Source organism: Enhydra lutris, unplaced genomic scaffold (assembly GCF_002288905.1).
Source record: "Enhydra lutris kenyoni isolate GAN:26980312 unplaced genomic scaffold, ASM228890v2 scaffoldscaffold76, whole genome shotgun sequence".
NCBI lineage: Eukaryota > Metazoa > Chordata > Mammalia > Carnivora > Mustelidae > Enhydra > Enhydra lutris.
Window position 1 is genome coordinate 151542 of NW_019154160.1, and position 20408 is coordinate 171949.

Consider the following 20408-nt stretch of genomic DNA (forward strand, 5'->3'; position numbering starts at 1 on the left):
ATTAGAAAATCTGAAAACCATTCTTAGTTCACAAGCCACACAGAAACAGGCACGGGGCTGGACTTGGCAAAGAGGCCCTAGTTTGCCAATCCCTGCAAATCTCTTTCCTAGTTGAGAGGATTTCCTTTGGATGGCTAGATACTGTTATTTATTTTTTTCTTTTAATGTGATGCTCAACTTACCGTTACCCTTGTAGGCTCACCCCAATGTATGTGGGGGGTCTTCTTTTTTTTTAATATTTTATTTATTTATTCGACAGAGAGAGAGATCACAAGTAGGCAGAGAGGCAGGCAGAGAGAGAGAGAGAGGAGGGGAAGCAGGCTTCCTGTTGAGCAGAGAGCCCGATGTGGGGCTCAATCCCAGGACCCTGGGATCATGACCTGAGCCGAAGGCAGAGGCTTAACCCACTAAGCCACCCAGGCACCCCTGTGGGGGGGTCTTCTTAAGTGGATGTGGTTTGTGTATCTGTGAACAGTGTATGCCAAGGACTCCTGTGCAATTTTCTTCTCTTCATTCCATTTCTCTGGATCTGTGTCTGGTGGACACCCATTAATTAATTGATTATGATAAAGTACACGTAGGATAAAAACCACCAGTCTAACCATTGTGACAGGCAGGAAGTACGTTCACCAACTCTCTCCAGTCCCAAAACATTTTCTTCATGCCGCTGTTAATTTATTCTTTCTCCCCTCTGAAGTTATGTGTCCAATGCCTAGAGGAGAGGGCTCCCCTTGCAAGTAATGGTCACCTCCGCATAAACATGGCAATGACCCTGCCTTCCTGGTGTTAGAGTCGGAGAGGGAAACTAAAACGGCGAGTCTGATTTTCAGGAAAATAACAGCTGTCTAATTTATCTTAATATTTTGTCTTGATTTTTCTCTTATTCTAATATCATTTGAAAACATGCAGTTATAAATATCATGATTTTGTAGGTTTGGGGTTTCAAGATCTGTCCAAACAATGAATTATTTTCTCCTAAAATAGCTAGAACTTCTTTCTCCTAAAATAGCAAGAACTAGTTCCTCTTTCTTGGTGGAGAGTGGAACCCCTAGACGATGCAGGGACCAAACCCAACAGTGGCCGGTTGGCATGAGGGAGAGTACATGTGCATACAGTTTCCTCATTCTTTTTTGATACACATAGACGGCTTTGGTATGTCATGAAAACAACATAAGAAATGGCCTGAGCTATTACTGACTCTCTGTGAGAGACCTTGGCACTACGATGTGTAAGACAATTTTCCATTGAACACAGAGAAAGACCTAGCAGGTGTCTTTCACAGTCTTGAGCTGTTTGTCTCAATATCTGATTTCTCTGAACCGGACATCATCAGCCTCATGCAGTCAGTGGACCGTGAAGGCTCCCCAGCCTTATTTTGGAACCAAATCCCACTGAGTATGTAAAACTGAGTTACAGTTCTGCTAGAGCAGGGCTTTGACCCAGCCTGCCATCAAAAATCTTTTTAGGTGTGTTTTTGCTCACAGAGACTTTCTTTCTTATCTTTTCTTTGTTTTTTTAAAGATTTTATTTATTTATTTGAGAAAGATATTGAGAGAGAGAAGGTGAGAGGTGGGGAGAGGGAGAAGCAGACTCCCCACTGAGCAGGGAGCCCGATGTGGGGCTTGATCCCAGGACCCTGGGATCACAACCTGAGCAGAAGGCAGATGCTTCACCGACTGAGCCGCCCAGGAGCCCCTCGTAGAGGCTCTTACCTGCCAATTCAAACGTTGGGGAAAATGTGCTACGGGTCATGCTCCTGGCACTCCCAGCTGATGGTCTTCGAACTAACCTCCCAATTCCTGTTTCTTTGCAGGACAGAGAAATGTGCTTTAGGAACTTTGTGACTTGGCAAATCTGCGGGGTGGGCAGGGTTAGGGAAGGGAGCTTGAGATCTGCACACGGGTGATCTCAGTACCCCGTCACAGGCAGACGTGGGGGAGCCCAGTCTCCCCCATACGGGTGACAGATTTCTCAGAATGGAGTTTATAGCTTCCCTAACACATTATTTTCCCCCAAAATAAATATTGACTGAAAAGTTGTCTTCATAGACAGTGTTTTATAGATACTATATACACAAATGTGTACACAAATATGCAAATATTTGTATATACGTATATGCATATACACACACACACATATCCGTATACACACAAGCACATATGCATACATATGTACATACAGAGAGCTAAAGGACTGAGGTGTCACCTCTGAGCTATATCTGCGGGCTACTAGCCTCAACAATTAGATCATCTTTTTTTTTTTTTTCCCTCCAGAAGGAGAGGACATAACACACTCCTTCAATTCCTGAATTTGATGGAAGCAGGTATTTTCCCCGTAACCTGTTCTCAGGCAGGAGTGTTACAACATCAGAGCAGGAATCCAATTACCATGTTGCCACTCTTCTACCTGTCAGCGGTGCTGTACTCACGACAGAAAGGAAATAGACCCTTCAGAAGAGATGAGAGGCCTGTGATCTCTGGCGCCAAGACTGCACAGGAAACATGAGGAAAGTAACGAATGTGGCCAGCAGCACCCCGCCTCCTGGGGACTATTTGTACCGTTGCGACCGTTCCTGTGCCCTAGTCTAAATTAGAGCAGAACAGTAATCTTTGGCTGGGACAGGCTGCAGAATTTGATAGATAAAGTCCCTGTGATTGAATATTTGGGCAGAAGCCTTGAGGGACCTTTGCTCTGTCTTTGAGGCTGACTTGCCTGGCCCATGCTATGTCATTGACAAAGCCCTGAAGGGTTTTTAGCTGATAAAATGAAAGACTCAGCATTAGGGTGAGCTGTTTTTCCCCAGTGCAGGTGTCACCCCGAGGTGCCCAACAGCTTCTGTTCTAACACATGTAGCTGGGAGCTCACTGCCTTCCCTCCCCATGAAGCTAGCACACAGGGTTAGCCTCCCTGGAGAGTGACCTGCACAGTTGTGCAGATGTGCACTCAGCAAAAGCCTGTGTTCATTTGCATGCTCTCCTGCTGTCTTGCAGTGCTCAAGTTTTGAGCAAGGAGGCTCTGCATTTTCATTTTGCACTGGGCCTGACAAACTGTATCTGGTTGTGCCCGCATACATAAGCTACCTTACTACAACACCCACAGCCTGTCTGTGCCAGTGTTCAGCAATGATCTAGAGCCCTCTCCCCAGCAGCCCATCAGAATCACTCAGAGAGTGTGTTTGCCCACGTGTTCTGTGGCTGCCCCTCAGACCACCAAATCAGAGACTCTGGGAGAAGCCCCTGGAGTCTGTGTATCTCAACAACTCAGCAGACTGAACCACATTTGGAAACTGCTACCCTAAAGGCAAGCCACCCAGACATAAACCTCATAAACGGTCCCTCAGTGGGCATCAATCCATTACCTGCATTAGGGTCAGTAGGTATTATTATCACAATTTTATAGGAATAACCAAGAGACTGTGTGACTTGTCCAAGAGTTAGAATGGGGCCAGGACTCAGAGTGTTTGCCTTCTGAGGGCTTCTCTCTCCACTGTCCACGGTACTGTCCCCATGTACACCTGTGTGCATGTGTGTTGACGGGGGGGAGGCAAGATCTATGAGCCCTCACCACCTGCTTGCTGTTCCACATTCTAGACCATAACCCTGGAACCAGCCTGAGCACACAGGCCACATCCAGGCATCACCTGCTAGAAGCCACCTCTCACCAGCCTTCCCCGCCCGAACCACTCCCTACTGTGCTCTCTTGTGATCTTTCCACGGAGCTGTGTGGAACTCTCAGGTGCTCATTTGCTCCCCTGTCTTTTCCCCATCATACTCTGGGCTGAGGTGGCCACCGTGCTGGGACACGGGCACTTGAATTGGATGGGGACAGACCCAGGTTAACCCCTCAGTTTGGCTGGCGTGCGAGTTTGCTAGGACTGCCATACAAAGTGCCACAGACTGCGTGGCTTTGAACAACATAAACATATTGTCTCATGGTGCTGAAGGTCAGAGAGCTGAAATCAGTGGTTGGCAGGTCTGGCTCCTAACGAGGGCTGGGAGGAGCATCTCCTCTCACTTATGTAGTGGCGGCAACCTTCGGCATTCCTTGCGTCATAGAGGCTCATCCCAATTCCATCTTCATCTTCATGGGGCGCTCTCCCTAGGTGCATGTCTGGGTCCAAATTTCCCTTTTTTTATAAGGACACCAGTCAAATCAGATTAGGGCCGACCCTGATGATTTCATCTTAACCGGATTGCTTCTGGAAAAAGCCTGTCTCCAAAAAGGTCACGCTCTGTGGGACTAGAGGTTAGGACACCAGCATAATCTTTTGTGGGGGTGGGGGTGAAGTTGGAGTGGGGAACGACACAGTTCAACCCATAATAGCCAGTAACCAGATTCATGACTTTGAGCAAGTAATCGAGACTCACAGAATCTCAATTTATCTGTGAAATCTGGATTTTAAAAATACTTATTAAAATTACCACACATTTTTTCTTAATTTTTATCAGATTACATATGGCACTTAATTTTTTTTCCTTTTTAAAGGTGAAGTACACGGTGGCGCCTGGGTGGCTCAGTGGGTTAAAGCCTCTGCTTTTGGCTCAGGTCATGATCCCAGGGTCCTGGGATGGAGCCCCACATAGGGCTCTCTGCTCAGCAGGGAGCCTGCTTCCTCCTCTCTCTGACTGCTTCTCTGCCTACTTGTAATCTCTGTCTGTCAAATAAATAAATAAAAATCTTAAAAAAAAAGGTGAAGTACAGAATGATGGAGTTAGTGCTTTAATCTGGGTTCAAAGAGATGCGCGGAGAGATGGGCCACTCACCCTCCCGTCTGCGTGCATGTGTGTGGCGCATGCGCGCCCAGGTGTGCCTCAAAGGCTGGGACTATCTAAATCCTCCGACCGTCAGAGCCCGAGGCAGACCAACGGAGACCACGTACACATATATGTGATGACTTCAAGTTTTCACGCAAATGCAAGGGAATGTCAGCAATACAATCAAGAAGGAGGCGCTTTTGGGGGGACCTAGAATCAGCCTTATCATTTTCTCCATAATTAGCGGCATGCTCCCCAGACTTCCTGATCAGACCTATTGAAAGCACAGACCCTCTCTCCATAGAGTCAGGCCTGGTTCGCCTGGGCAGGGTCAGAGGACCTGCATTTTACCGGCTCCTCGGGTGAGCCTTATCGGGCAAGTCTGGGAACACAGGCATGGTGGGACCTGACTCCTCACCTTGGCTTCCCCTGCTGCAGACCAGCCGGGTTGAAGTCATTGAACCTGGGGTAACCTCCGTTTCCTCAACTTTGACCTTGTGCTTGACTTCGAGTTGAGATCTTCAAGTCCTTTCCAGCTTGCAGATGCCATCCCTGTCCGTGTTGGCTCAGACTTGTCTACACTGCTCCTTGAACTCTGTTGGCTCTCCTTCCACATCCACCTGTCCTCCCACCTGCCGGAGAGGTGGCTGTTCTGTGCTCAGCAGGTGTCTAGCCAGGCTGACCCGCTGACAGACCTGTTCAAATGGGGAGAAGGGTAGCTGGCCAGGGGAGCTAGTACAGGAGCCAAACGACCTCAGCACTGTTCTTCTCCCTGACCCCAGAGAGACAGACCAGCTGGTTCTGCCTTTCAAGGTACTTTGCTGACCAGCTGGTTTTAGGCTCACCTTTTATTGTGGCTGCTTTGTGAACTTTGTTAGGAAATGTGCTGGGCTGTGTAAATTCCCTTGGCAGACTCTGTGTTTTAGGATGAGCTGATTATTTTCTTGACTTTGTTTTGTTTCCTTGGACAAGAGGGCAAGAGAACCCCCTACTGTGCCTGGGGAGGGGCAGGTCCACAATGCCGCAGCCACTCTGGAAAACAGTTCTGCAGTTCATTGAAGTATTCGACCTGGAGTTACCTCTGACCCTAGGGCATGGAAAGCAAACACCCACACAGAAACGTGTGTGTGAATATTCATAACAGCCGTGAGTGGAAACCACCCAAATGCCCATTGGCGAGGATGGGCTGAGTTGTGGTACATCAACGCCAGGGAATAGTCTTCGTCCATAAAAAAAGAACGGGGTCCTGTTCTATGCTACACCTTACGTGAGCCTCAAATACACAACACGAAGGGAAAGATACCAGATGCGAGAATTCACATGTCGCAGGATTCCTTTCCTATGAAATGTCTGCGGGAGCCACATCCGCCTGAGCGGGGAGGGGAAGCTGGAGCAACCACGTCATGCCTTCAGGGACGTTGTGGGGTGATGAAAAGTTTAGAAACTAGACAGAGGTGATGCTTGCGTAACAGTGTGAGGCATTAAATGGCACTGAGTCATATGCTTCAAAGTGGTTCCTTGTATGCTCTATGAATTTCACATCAGTAAAAATAGAGCAAAGAGTAAGGGAGGGTGTGGCAAGGACAGGAAGGAAGAATGGGACAGAGCACGAGGGAAGCACTAGCATGATGCCCAGAAAGCGTTTTCTTCGTCTTAAGGATAATGTGACCATTGTGTCCCTAAGATAGAACAGAGCCCTCCACTGATTCCCTCTGAGCGCTGGGAGCGCCAGCCCTTCCTTCCACCAGGAGAAGCTTGGATACAGGAAGTCACAAGACGTGTTGGCCGCCATGAAGTCTACAGCTCGACTGCTGAGGCCTCTCTGGCTTTCTCCCTCATAAGCGCCTCCAGCTCAGTGGACTCTGCTCTGAGATGCACACACAAGGTCCTTCCGGCCCTGAGGTCTGGTCAAGCACCTGGAGGCTCAGTGGACCCAAGTGAGACTCAGTGAGGTCCCAAGGGAGAGCAAGCCCTTCTGGGCTGCTGAGTCACTAGCCCACATGTAGGGACCCCTTTGTGTCACCTCTTAACTGTGTGCGTCCTCTCTCTCCCAGTGCTTGGCAGGGTGAAGACTGGATCAAACACCAGCTGCCTGGTGGGCGTTCATGTAGGATGTATTCTACATGAGCCCCTCACCACTGGCTCTGCCGGTCTTCTGTCAGGTTCCTTTCAGAGGGGCCTGGATGAAGGTCATGGTTCAGGATGAAGACAGAGTTCTGCAGGATTCGTGAACGGGCCAGTCCAGTCCACACCGGCAGGCAAAACCACTGATCTCGGTTGCTTGCCTGGACTCACACCCCCAGGACCACTCTGCTAGGGGTTTGGAGTCTACTGGTAGGCTCTAGCGACCCACCAGCATCACCCTAAAGCCAAGGCTGCTTCCCGGGTCTCTGGCTGAATCTGTGTCCTGCTCACGGGGGCTCAGCACTAACTGACCATCCCTGCATTTGGGGTCTAGACTGACAGGTGCCGCTCCATCTTCGGCTGAGAAGCTATTTGAAAAGAGGAAGGTGTGACTCCAAAGCCCAGGCCTTGCCACAGTCAGAGTCAGGGTCTCGTGTTGGGGGTATCGCCGTTCCGTGTGCCCACGGTCCTGTAGAGCCGAGCCGCTGGCGGCACCTCAGCAGACGAGGACCCTGCTGTGTCTGGGGCAGCCAGGCAGCTCCTTCCAGCGGTTCAAGCAGTGCTTGGTGGTTTGAGATCAATGCTCAGTGGGTGACCTTCTTAGCTTTATAGCTAATTGGTCCTGGAGGATCACTGCCGGAGTCCCTGCCCAAAGGGAGAGAAGGGGACGGTCCTCTGAGGAATGAAATCTATCAAGCCCTCTTTAGTAGTCCCCATGCAGAGCCTCTTCTGGGATTTCTTATTTAAGGTTTTATTTATTTATTTATTTATTTGAAAGAGAGCGAGCACGAAAAGGAGAGCCTGTTCTGGTGCAAAACTCACGGTTCCCTTAGAATCCGTTTGCTGTTGTCTATTTACTTGAGTACTTGACACATGACTTCATTGCTCTCCAGCCTAAGACTTTCACTAAAGAACAAGGCTTTTTAATCAAATAATTAAAATTAGAGGTGCCTGGGTGGCTCGGTCGGTTGGGCATCTGCCTTCCTCTTAGGTCGTGGTCTTGCAGGCCTAGGTTCAGGCCTGTGTTGGGCTCCTTGCTCAGTGGGGAGTCTGCTTGTCCCTTTCCCTCTGCCCCCCACCCTACTCATGCTCTCTCTCAAATTAATAAACTCTTTTTTAAAAAAAGATATTTCCATTTAAAAAAATAATTAAAATTAAATGAAAATGTTAATTCCCATTAAAAAACTTAAATTTCATTTAAAGTTAAATGACCACTGAATTCTGTTTCCTTTAAAAAAAAAAATTGCAGCATGGGGGCCTGAGTGGCTCAGTTGGTTAAGAGTCTGACTCTTGATTTTAGCTCAGGTCATGCTCTCAGGGTCGTGAGACCGAGCCCCGCATCAGGGTCCCTGCTCAGCGGGGAGTCAGCTTCTCTCTCTCCCTCTGCCCCTCCGCCCATTCTCTCTCTCAAATAAATAAATAAAATCTTTAAAAAATATAAACATTTAAAGATGCAGCCTAGCTGTGAGACTGGAGGCCTGACCGTGACTCCGCCCCCCCACCCAACACCCTGAAACATCATCCCGCCTGGACACCAGCCTCCCTCCCCCTGGCAGAATCTGTGCCCAGTCTTGTCTCCAGGGCTGGTGCTCACCGCCTCTCGGTCACATGATGCGGCAACTCATGGCTCTTAATCAGGACATCAGATGACTTAGTCGATGCGGCTGTGTTTTATTTTTATGAAGCTGCTCCCTGGTGAGGCCCGCGCAGAGCTTGTGGGCCTTTTCTTGGCTCCACTTCAAGAGCTCGAGGACTTTCCTGTGCTGAGGTGCCCTCGAGCCAAGACGTCTCACGTGAGTCACCACATTAGGTCCTGAACCTACTTCAGAGCGTTCCTGGGCGGGAGGGCCATCCCGCGGGGCTTGGGGGCTCTGTAAATAGAGCCCTGGAAGGGGAGGCTGACGTCTGGCTTGAAGTCCGGCTTTGCCCCTCAGTAGCTGTGCGACGTCCTACAAGTTAGTTAAGTCTCTGGTCTCCCATGTCTGCATCCGTCCAAGAGGACTTACGAACAGGAAGCAAAGAGAGAAAGGAAGTCAGGCCACAGACTGGATCACAGGTTCCTTCACACCCAGCCCTGGGCTTGCTTGTCTGGCGACCTTGGCAGCCCCCTGACCTCCCAGAGCCTCGGGTGTCCGCTTGGGTGAAAAGGAGAGACTCAGCCTGACTCTGGGAGCTCTTGCAGAAATTAGAAGAGAAAGTGTACCTACCGCGCCCAGCCCGGGAAGGAATGTTTCTGTTGACTGTAAAATGACGATAAAACACATCATCTATGTCTACCTGCAGGGACTTCCAAAAGGACCCGATTCACAATATATGTGAAAATACACTGTAAAGTATAAAGTCACGTAGGATGGTATTAGCACGATTAGAATCTATTTTTTCTTTTAGAACTTTCAAACCTTCAAAAAAGTTGGAAGAAAACAGTGCAATGAAGAACTGACCGTCCTTTCCCTGGATCTGCCACTTAGTAGCGGTTGCTCACACTCTTTATCTATAGCTACCTCGTTCTCTGTCTGTCTGTGGTCTGTCTGTAATTTGTCAAGCAGTTTGAAAGTAAGTTACAGGAGCTCCTGAGTGGCTCAGTTGGTTAAGCGTCTGCCTTCAGCTTAGGTGGTGATCCCAGGGCCCTGGGATGAAGCCCCACCTTGGGCTTGATCCCAGGGCCCTGGGATGAAGCCCCACCTTGGGCTCCCTACTCAGCAGGGAGCCTGCTTCTCCCTCTGCCTCCCCACTCATGGTCTCTCTTGCTCTGTCTCAAATAAATGAATAAACCTTAAAAAAACAAAACAAAGTTATGGATATCAGACATCACACATAATCAATTTAGCAAATACCTCCTAGGAATAACATCATTCTCCTGCATAACTGAGTACATTTATTACCAAGGACTTTAATGTATATACAAGTATATGGCAAATACACAGTCTACACTCCGTGCAATCTACAAATTTCCCCAGTTATCCCCACAACATCCCTTAGAGATATTTTTTTTCCTTCCAAAACAGGCTCCCACATTTCATTTGGTTTTATGACTCTTTAATCTGCTGTAATCTAGAACTATGCCACCCAACACAGAAGCCCCTGGCCAGCGTGGTTACTGAGCATAGACAAGGTAGCTGGGCCACTGATTGTACTAAAGACTCAGCACACACACAAAATACTGTGAGTTGTCTCATCAGCAACCCTGGATACGGACTGCATGCTGAAGTGATAGTACACACACTACACTGGACTAAAAAATAGGAAATTAGAATTCTGGATTAAAATGATTAATTAATAATTATTAATGAAAATTATTAACATTCATTTTACCTCTTTTCTTTTTAATGTGGCCATGTAAAATTTTTAAATGGCTTGTCTGGCTCTCATTGTATTTCTATTGGATCATGTTGTTCCAGAATATTCTCTCTTGCCTTTTTTTTTTTTTTTTTCTTTTATGGGCATGGACATTTTTTAAGAATCCAAGCTAGTTGTCTTGTAGAATGGCCTACAATCTGCATTTGTCTGTTTCCCTTGATTAGATTCTGGTTCAGTCTTTCCAACAAGAATACAGCCTAAGTGGGGTTGGTAACTCGAGAAGGCATCATATCCATTTGTCTCACTGGGATTACAGAGACTGATCGCTTGGTTAAGCGGCATCTGCCAGATCTCTTTGATAAAAAGGTGCCTTTCCTCCCTTGCAAGCAGCAAATAACCTCAAGGGAGATCCTCTGAGACCATGTGACATCCTCCTCCTACAATCACTTACCCGGTGGCATTAGTGTCTAGTGATGATCTTCGTCTCTATCTATCATCATCAGCGGTTGCGGAAAACACACGCGTCTTAAATTTTCATTTTAACGCAGTGGCTTGACTGATTTCCTGTTTGTGTCTTTTATGCTTAGACCAGATGTGAATAATTCACTGCTTCCTAAATCTCATCGTGTTGCTGGTGCCATAGCGCTCTGCTGCATAGAACCTGGAATACAATGCAGTTTATAGAACCTTTCTTGATGATGGTTCAAGTCATTTCTCTTTCTTTGTTTGCTGTTAGAAATATTGCTCCCATCAGCATCCTTCAGCCTTGCCCGTGCCGCCATCCATTGCCTTCTTTGAGACCTGTTCCTAGAGCGGGTGTTGCTGAGTATTGGTGAGTAGGTCTGGTAGATTCTGACACGTGGAGTCGGGTTGCCGTCCAGAAAGACTGTGCACTTTTAAAAGTTCACACTTCTAGTGAGTCATCCAGGAAGTTTTCGGCTGCAAAGGAACAATCCCAACACAAATTGGCTTGATTTTTCTGGCATAAACCTGAACTCCAGATGAAAGGTGTCACATTCTCTATTTGTACCCAATGTCATTTTTTGGGAAAGGAAAGCGCACAGGGGTTGTGACCTACTAGACAAATGTTATGTTGCAGTGGGAAAAGCTCTGGCTTTGCAAACTCAGGTTCGTTTCTGGTGTGGAGATAGGCAGCTGCGTGAAGGACTTCTGAGTCCTGCTAGGGGAGAGGAGAGGAGAGGAGGGACGGACATCCATCACTTTATCTACACTGGGTAGCAGAGCACACTTTTCCCCAAGCCCTCCATACCCTGGACATCATCCAGCTTCCCAGTCTTTGTCAATCTAGTAAGTGATTAAACTCTCTCTCTCTCTTTGCTTAATTTCATCCATCACTGATATTTCAGGGGCAAGCAATATCTGATAGTACAGGCTCTTGCTAGAGGTTTGCCTGGGTTCAGTCTGGCACGAGGACCTGCTGTGTGACAATGAGCAAGTTACTCAACCTGTCTGTTAAAGAACCTCTTGTCTGAAGTGGGATAATAATAGCTGTCACATCTATACAATCTCATGTTCTACAGATAACAGGTAACACCAGTTATTGTAGGACAATGGTGACGTGGAAATTTCCAGGAACCTTAAAAAAATACTTGGGGTTTGCAAGAGATACTTCTTCGACCTTCACTGTGGGAAATAATCAAATCTAAGTCATCTTCACTCTGTGACTAATACTCTTTTCCAGGACTGTCAAATTATGCTACTGTAGCCCCTATAATGGCCAAGCCACGAAGATTTTTTTCCTAATGACACATATTGCAAGGACCAAATTCTATTAAGCCAGCCTCTGAGTCTGGACCTGGAAGGTGATTGTATCTCTGCCTTTCACAACTGGGCTAAAAGGGGTGGTATCCATTAACATAATGGGGGCTGGGTTCCCTTCTTCTGGGACGCCTGACCCTTCCAGCTCAGTCCTACCTCTTTCCTAGTGAACCTGCTTTAGTCTCACTGTGGGGAGCTCACCATGACCTCGTCAGCCCGAGAAACAAGGATATCATGGCCGGCCAGACCGAAATAAAGGCCACCTCAGTGCCCTCCCAGATTCTGTCTGCACCTCAGAGGGAGGTGCGGAAGCCAGACGGAGCTAAATTAAGGCAGCAAACCAGAAAAAAGCATCAATGCTTTTTTTTCCCACTGGGTGTTATATGCAACTAATGAATCACTGAACATTATATCAAAAACTAATAATGTACTCTACCTTAGCTAATTTAATTTAAATAAAAAATAAAAATATTTACATTTTTTAAAAAGTGCTTTTATACTCAAGCCGACTCCCTCTGAGGTCCTTTCGTCTCTGACAGTCTACAGTTATGACCCCAATACACATTTACCTAGCCAACAGTGCGTAAATCAGTTGACAACTTCTCTCGTTGTTTACAGACTGCAAGGGTCAAAGGTAAAGAGCCAAGTTCAATTAAGTGCCTTGAAACTGAAATCATTTGAGTTGTTGAAACAGATTTACCAAAATTAAACTCTTTGAAATTGTCTGAGAAATTATTTGAGTTCTAATGATTGATATATTTAACCTCTTCCCAACTAAAATCCTGGCTTTTTTCTCAGCTTCTGAGAATGGAGAAAATCCAATGAGGACATTCCCTTGTCAGTGGTTCCCCTTGTCCCTGGGGTAAAATCCGACACTTGTTGTGGTGAAGGGAGTTCTGCATAGTCCATCCTCTACTTCCCCCTCCCTATCGCTCAACACCCCTTACCTCTGCCCACAGCTAAGCATCAGTCCTACAGGACCAACACGCCAGGGCCTCTCTGTGTCTTGCTGGACCCACAGAACCCCCTCACCATGGAACACCTCAACCCCCTTGCCCCTCTCCCTCCCCTGGCTAAGTGAGTCTTCACACTTCTGTCTCAGCTAATATGCCATTTCCTCTCCGAGCGGTTCCCCTGCCCTGCCAACCCCACGCGTGTGGGTGATGTTCTTCCATATTCCCATCAAAGGGTTCAGTGGTTTTCACACCCGTGATGTAACAGCGTCTATTTACCCTTCTGTCTCTCTGACCTTAAATCCTTGAGAGCAACGAAGGTGTTACTTCCCTTCACTGCCACATGCCCCACACCCCACCCTACGGTCTGCACTTTAGAAGATACTTGGTCAATTGTGACTGATTGTTATTCATGCCCCTATGACTTTTGATATTTTTTTGCTATTTGCAGAGTTATCTGTTCTCTTTATATATTCTCTGCTCCTCACTGAGAACAAGCAAGTGACTCATATTTTTTCCCACCCCGAGCTGACACCTCATCGTGCCATCCGGAAGGCCACCCTCTCCCCACCCCCTCACATGTTCTGAGCCAAGCCTCAACCCTACCGTGTAGGAACCTGAATGTTACTTTGAGGAATTGACTTTTATTCAACAAGAAGCATGAGTCAGTGGAAGTTTGTTTAGGACCAGTGAAATGTGTAATTACAGCTATGTGCCAAGATGAACGCTTCCACAAGGTATCAGATGGGTTGGTGGTAAGAAAAATGTGAGAACCAGAGAGATCGGCTAGGGAAGCATGACAATAATCAACATAAATCAGGCTATTGGGGATAGGAATGGAGCAGAAGAGCCAGATTTGAACTGAGAGGAGGGACTTGGCAATTTGTCAGATAGAGAGACAAAAGAGAAAAAGAGGTTCAAAGTTGATTTCAAACTCTTGAATCTAGACAATGGGAAAGCAGGCAATACCAGACACAGAGACAGGAATCCTGAGAGGGCCTGTGTCAGGTGGTTGTGTTTGAGGGAGGAGAGGTGGGCTAGTAGAGTCTGTGAGTGAAAAAGCTCAATTATTCAAATAAAAATTACAGATAACACAGATCAAATGATTCCTATGTGCCAATCACATTACAAAATCCACTTCTGTAGCACTTACTACACCACCAAGAGGTACCGTCTATTATCCTCCCATTTTATAGACAAGGAAGCTGAGGCTAAAGTCACTTGTCCACATTCACACAGCTGTTCTGGGTGGCAGGGGTGGGATTCCCCCCAGTGTGAATCCAGTAGGCGGAACCTGAGGTGGGAGAGAGTGAGAGAGAGGGCACTGAGCTCTCTGTGACCACGGGGCAGTACACATTGGGAGGCTGATCACACCTCCTGGCCCTGGGATGGGATGAGGTCATCAAGGGAAATGACCTACAGAGGGGAGAGTTGAGAATCAAGAATGGAAATGGGAAAATGGACAAGCAGAAGCAAGAAGAGAAGCCAGAGGGGGAGACTAAGTAGGAGTAGCTAACAGGAGAAGTGGATAGAGTACAGCGTCACAGAATAAGGTGGAAACATGTTCTAGAAGAGAACAAGAAAGGTGTCAAGTGCTGTAAAGAGAGGTCAAGTAAAGAAAGCATGTTAAGGCCAAGAGATTGTTTCTTATTGGTTCATTGGTCAGGTTAATAATCATCATGTTTCCCTGAGGGTTCCCAGGTATCCACAGTGCAGAAAGCAGAGTAACGTGAAGGAACAGCACACACAGAATTGTACCGGAGACCAGTCCAGAAAGGTAGAGGGGAATGTGTATTGTGGCTTCCATGTTTCAAAGATGCAAAGCTGTAACATGGTAGGTATCATCATTAGGTTGCTTGAAACCCACAGGGTGTCATTCCAGTCTAGCTAAAGCCTCAGGATCACGGTAGGTTAACAAATTGGTGTTTAGTTTGAACACATAATCTGGGAAAGCCTTGACTCCAGTGCACAGGGGCCCCTAAGATCATTTGCCGAAGATCCAGATCTGATTTCAAGCTCTCCTTTCAGGCTCCAGCACCAGGAAGCACGGAGTATGGCCATTTCCAGAATTAGCTACAGCCCTCGTTCATCTAGAACTACTCAAATACGACTTCATTATACACATTGGCAGAACTTACAAACTAAGACAATCCCCTTCAACTTTGCTAGTTGCTAAGTCGTGTTTCAGCTTGAGCTGCCCAGTTTCTGAAACTCGGGGAATTTAAGATGATCACCTTTGGAAGAGGAGAGCTTTCTTTCCTTTTCCTTGGTTAAATAATAAATGAACTGACATCCAGGTCACTATGACTGAACTCCCATCAGGGGCTTCATGGCTTCGAAGCGAGTGTTCTAGAGAAGAGGAATAGGATGTACTGGTAGATTTTAGAAAGGGTAGAATGTTAAATTTAAAGGAACATGAAAAAACCATCCTGCGTGGTCACATCTCATTGAGGTTTTGATTTCTGCTTCCCTGATGCCGAGTGATATTGAGCATTTATTCGTGGGTCTCTTGGCAATTTGTATGTCTTCTCTGGAGAAATGTCTGTTCATGTCTTCTGCCCCTTTCTTGACTAGATTATTTGTTCTTTGGGGGTTGAGTCTGATGCATTCATTTTGGATACTAACCTTTTATTTGATAAGACATTTGCAAATATCTTCTCCCGTTCTGTTGGTTGTCTTTTGGTTTTGTCGACTGTTTCCTTTGCTGTGCAAAAGCTTTTTATCTTGTTGAAGTCCCAATAGTTCATTTTTGCTTTTGTTTCCCTTGTCTTTGAAGACTTGTCTAGCAAGAAGTCGCACAGCCAAGATCAAAGAGGTTGCTGCCTGTGTCTCCTCTGGGATTTTGATGAGATCCCACCTCACACCAGTCAGAATGCTTAAAATTAACAAGTCGGGAAACAACAGATGTCTGTGAGGATGTGGGGAAGGAGAACCCTCTTAGATTGTCAGTGGGAACGCGGGCTGGTACAGCCATTCTGGAAAACAGTACGGAGGTTTCTCAGAAAGTTAAAAATAGAGCTGCCCTATGACCCAGCAATTGCACTGCTAAGTATTTACCCCGAGGATACAAATACAGTGATCTGAAGGGGCACCTGCCCCCCAGTGTTTATAACAGCTATGTCCATAATTGCCAAACTATGGAAAGAACACAGATGTCCATCAACAGATGAATGGGTAAAGAAAATGTGGCATATACATACAATGAAATATTACTCAGCGATCAAAAAAAGAAACCTTACCATTTACGATGACTTGGGTGGACTTAGAGGGCATTATGATAAGCTAAATATGTCAGAAAAAGACAATTATCATGTGATTTCCCTGACATGTAGAATTTAAGAAATAAAACAGAGAGGAAAGGAGGGAAAAATAAAATAAGATGAAATCAGAGAGGGAGACAAACTGTAAGAGACTCTTAACTCCAGGAAACAAACTGAGGGTTGCTGGAGGGGAAGTGGGTGGGGGGAGGGGGTAACTGGGTGATGGGCATGAAGGAGGGCACGGGGTGTTCTATGCAACTGATGGGTCACTAAACTCTACCTCTGATAATAATAATACACCACACATTAATTAACGGACTTTAAACTAAATAAAAAAAAAATCCTACACAAGCCCTTTTTGCATATGAGTAAAATGAGGCCCAGAAAGGTTTGCTCAAGCCTTGGAGCTAACTAGTACCACTACTAGGACTGGAGCGTCCATTGACCCATTTCTCCTTCCGCTATACTACTCAAGAAACAGTTAACTGGCCCGTGGGTGAGCTAGCATTCTAGCATACTAGAATCATCTGATACATCCTGCCGTCCCCCCAAGTGTACACTCTGCTGTGGGCGAGAGAGCAGAGAAGGAAACGGTTAGACCCGCTCTTCAAACCATGTCAAGCAAATACCCAAGGAATCTCAACAAGTAACAGAAGCTTTGGGGAAAACTGTCCAGGCTTTGGAATATTCACTCTTGGGTTTTGGGGGGTTTCCCCACAGTTTTATGGAGATATAATTGATATCACTCTTGGTTTTAACCCTGGCTTCATCCCCTCTGGTTCGTGACATTGGACAAGTTTTCTATTTGCCGATGTAATAAATTGCCATAAGCCTAGTGGCTTAAAATGACACAGACTTATTCTATGACAGTTCTAGAACAAGTCCAAAATGAGTCTCGCAGATAAAACCAAGTGTTGGGGGCACCTGGGTGGCTCAGTGGGTTAAGCCTCTGCCTTCGGCTCAGGTCATGATCTCGGGGTCCTGGGATTGAGCCCCACATCGGGTTCTCTGCTCAGCAGGGATCCTGCCTCCCTCCCCTCTCTCTGCCTGTCTCTCTGCCTACTTGTGATTTCTCTGTCGAGTAAATAAATAAAATCTTTAAAAAACAAAACAAAACAAAACAAAAAACAAGTGTTGGCAGAGGGGTTCCTTCAGGAGCTTGGAAGGAGAATCCATTTTCTTGTTTTTTTTTCCAGCTTCTAGAGGCTGCCCACATTCCATGGCCCCTTCCTGCCACTACTCTAATCTCTTGCATCTATATCCCACGGCTGACTTTGACTTTGCCTCCCTCTTATAGGGGATTACATGTGATTACACTGGGCCCACCCAGATAACTCAAGATAATCTCCCCATCTCCAGATTTTTCACTTAATCACATCAGCAAAGTTTCTCCTGCCATACAAGGTAACATATTCATAGGTTCTGTGGATTAGGATGTGGGCGTCTTTGGGGGCCAGTATTCTGCTTCCCCAAACTCTATTAGGCTGAAAGGTAACCCTGGAGATAGGAATTTCAATCAAATAGTGCTTAGATATCACTTCCTCCAAGAAGAGGTCCGTGGCACCCCACCCTGGCTTGGGGTCTCCTCCTATGTGCTCCCACAGCAATCTAGGCTCACCTCTCTGCCCTTGTAATACTGCATTATAAAATTGATCTTGATCGTATCTTCCACACTAGACTACAGTTTTGGAGGGCTGGCACTATGCACAATTTATTTTTTCATATCTCCTGTCTCCAACAGTGTCGGACACATGGGAGTTGCTTAATAAAGATTTGCTGTCATGAGGATTAAATGAGACCCCACAAAATACCCAGTGGTATCTGGCTCAAATTGGTGTTCAGTATATCATGGATGCTTTTGCTAACACCCATATTCCCAAGAAAGTGGGAGACTTTCTTCGGCTGACAAGTAAAATGTCTCCATCCCTAACAGGAAAATGCAAGATTGCTTATCTTCTGGCTCAGAGAAAAAGACCCTGTGGGGCAATTAGAAGAAATGTCTTGGTTCACCTTTTCTGTTTTCATTATTAACATTGTTTTGCCCAGAAGCCAGCATACATTTGCTGAAGAAAGAGTGCTGGCAGACTTCCAAGGGCCAAGTGGGACACAAGCCTGTAAAGAAGGAAGAAACATGCTACCTCCAGTTCTCCACCCCAAACAGGGAGAACAGAACTGCAACCTGGGTCTGTCTCTACCCTTTCAAATGCTGTGAACTCTTGGCTTCTGTCTCTTCCCCTCTCAGTGGGCCACAATTTGCTTTTCTCTGTATGTTTGCACCTGGTACAGTGGAGGGATGAGAAAATGGGCAGTGCGCCCGGTCATTCCAGGCAACCTCATGGCCCTGGATTCACTGGATTCTTGGAGTTACTGTCCTGCCTTATGCAAGTCATGCCTCTGTCAGTTTCTCTATCTATAAAATGCATGACTCACCTCACAGATGCCCAGAAATTCAAAGACTTTGTGTTCCTGTCATTAAATGGGAAGAGTTAAAATTAAAAAGGCTGCCAAAGACCTACCTATCAGACTATTATTAGACCAAAGCTGAAGTCAAGACCAAAGCAAGCTTTGATTTCGTTTCAAAGCGTGGAGCAGGGGACCCAGTGCCAGACTCTACAGGTAGACGCTGTTAAGAGGGAGCCTGCCTACGTCTGTGACTTGGAATCAGATTCAAACATGTCTTGCCATAGGGACCGTGATTCCCCTACAGGTACACAGGGTAGGACTTGAACCTGAAGCCTTGCCTCTCTGGCCAACCGGTAGCGTACACTGATTGCAGGAACAGCCACGGCGTGATTGGAATACCCACCATTTTGATGATCAGGTGGGGTCATGTGGTCTGGAGAAGAAACTTTTCGATGATTTGTGAATGTTCTTCTGTGAAGAGTATAACAAAGAAACAAACATGAAACCGACCTCAGTTTTGCATTCAACACGATGCTCTCCTGCAGAACCTGCTCTCCTGGGCCACCATGGACTTCCTGGAGACCACTTGCTGGGTTTTATTTCTCTTTAAACCCCCATCTTGAAGTAGTTTATGCTTGAATAAATGTTGACTGATTGATTAAATATTCAAAATCAACTCGTGAATCAAACACTAGTTCTATTGTCTGTTGCAGGGATCAAAGGGAACTAGAAGACATAGTCTTTGCCATTCATGGAAGCAAGTAGAGCAAACAAAAAGGCAAAGGGACTTGGTACAAGTGACAACAATTTGCATTCCACATGAAACTTATGCAATTTGGTAACATGAGTCACTCATTTACTCTCTCATTTTTATCATCTAGCAAACATTTTGTAAGTAACTTCCTTCTGTGAGACAAAGAGGGAGCAGGCGATGTTAGCTAGCCTGCAGAGCCTGGGGCTCCCCATGGGCTACGCTTCTAGATCACCCAGAGAGCTGGCCTGGCTACCACTTCTCTGGGCAAGCTCAGCTGATGGGAAAGGCCAAGGTCATCATACATCTTGAAAATAGTATCTGTGGTAGTTCAAAATCTGCCACAGAGAGGTGAATAGATATCCTTTCCCATTATGCTCCCACCTCCCTGGGGTCAAGGTGCAGGAAGCCATGCCTACCAGAAGCTCTTGACCATCGGCCAATCACATCATAATAAAAACAACACATTCCTTGAATGCTTGCTGTGTGCCGAGGTAAGTGCTTTGGGCTTATTATCTTATTTAATCCTTATAGAGACCTATGAAGTAAGACAATCATCATTGACATTTTCCCTGAAAGCAACCCAAGGCTCCAGGAGGTAGAGTCACATGAAGTCTGACAGAGAGATGTTCGGATCAGTCTCCAGAGGCTGCACGTCCTTCTTAACTTCTCTGGGCCTCAGTTTCCTAGAGGCAAAGTGGGACCACAAACACCTCCCCACAGGAGTGTCGCATAGACCTTGTGACATAATGCATAAAGTCGGCGTTCCACAAAGTCAACTTTCATTAGCAGATTTTACCTATTCTCATAGTAGTGGAAATGGTTACATTTTAATGAAGGACTATAAAGGGAGAATGTGTGTGTGTTTGTATGAGTGTTTATATGTGTCCTGTGAGAAAGGACAATAATGACTAAGTCATAGATTTGAACACTGGTAGAAGAAATTTTGTGGACTTGAATGTGAGACTGGAAAAAAATTTCTTTGTGCCTCAAATCCTATGGCATACAATAGTTCTTCAAGATGGTTTTCATTTTAATTTAATGATCACCACAATAAGTCTAGCTAACATCTAGTATCACACAGTTA